This window comes from Trypanosoma cruzi (genome assembly GCF_000209065.1).
Source record: "Trypanosoma cruzi strain CL Brener chromosome Unknown tcruzi_1047053471423, whole genome shotgun sequence".
Classification (NCBI taxonomy): domain Eukaryota; phylum Euglenozoa; class Kinetoplastea; order Trypanosomatida; family Trypanosomatidae; genus Trypanosoma; species Trypanosoma cruzi.
In genome coordinates this window covers 1-794 of record NW_894283.1, presented here as the reverse complement: position 1 = coordinate 794, position 794 = coordinate 1, and the positions used below count along the sequence as shown (strand labels likewise).

At 59.6% G+C, this 794-nt stretch overlaps 1 non-coding gene across 1 annotated transcript; it reads right to left on the bottom strand.

Moving 5' to 3' along the window:
- Positions 1-355: 355 nt before the first annotated feature.
- On the bottom strand, positions 356-465 carry Tc00.1047053471423.10. The gene has a single exon (XR_008254816.1). It is a non-coding gene; the product is annotated as a 5S ribosomal RNA (M5) (ribosomal RNA).
- Between the last annotated feature and the right edge of the window lie 329 nt (positions 466-794).

Here is a 794-nt window from a genome sequence, read left to right as displayed (position 1 = left end):
GCTGGAACCCGGGGTGCCGTACCCTTCCCACTATTTTTTTTTTTTTCCGCCACCGCGCGCCGCCTGTCGCTTCTTCACCGCGCCGGGGCGGGCGGTGGGTGGGCTCTCCGAGCGCGCGGGCGCCGCAGCAAAAAAGAAAAATTACTGACGCAGTTTCCGCGCCACATGTGGGGAAGCGAGGCGTCCGGAGGCTTCATGGCAAAATCCGGAAAAGGGCCTGCGGAGCTTCATTTTTAAATTTGTTCTTGCCTTTTTTCCTACCGTTTTTTTTTCTATTTTCATCATCTCCCGCGGCTCTTCCGTGGCTTGCCTGTCGCCGGCGGGCGGGCGGCTGCGCATCGCGTGGCGCGTCGCCGGGTACGACCATACTTGGCCGAGTGCACCACATCCCGTCCGATTTGTGAAGTTAAGCGGCCACAGGCCTCGTTAGTACGGCGATCAGTGATGGCGCTGGAACCCGGGGTGCCGTACCCTTCCCACTATTTTTTTTTTTTTCCGCCACCGCGCGCCGCCAGTCGCTTCTTCACCGCGCCGGGGCGGGCGGTGGGTGGGCTCTCCGAGCGCGCGGGCGCCGCAGCAAAAAAGAAAAATTACTGACGCAGTTTCCGCGCCACATGTGGGGAAGCGAGGCGTCCGGAGGCTTCATGGCAAAATCCGGAAAAGGGCCTGCGGAGCTTCATTTTTAAATTTGTTCTTGCCTTTTTTCCTACCGTTTTTTTTTCTATTTTCATCATCTCCCGCGGCTCTTCCGTGGCTTGCCTGTCGCCGGCGGGCGGGCGGCTGCGCATCGCGTG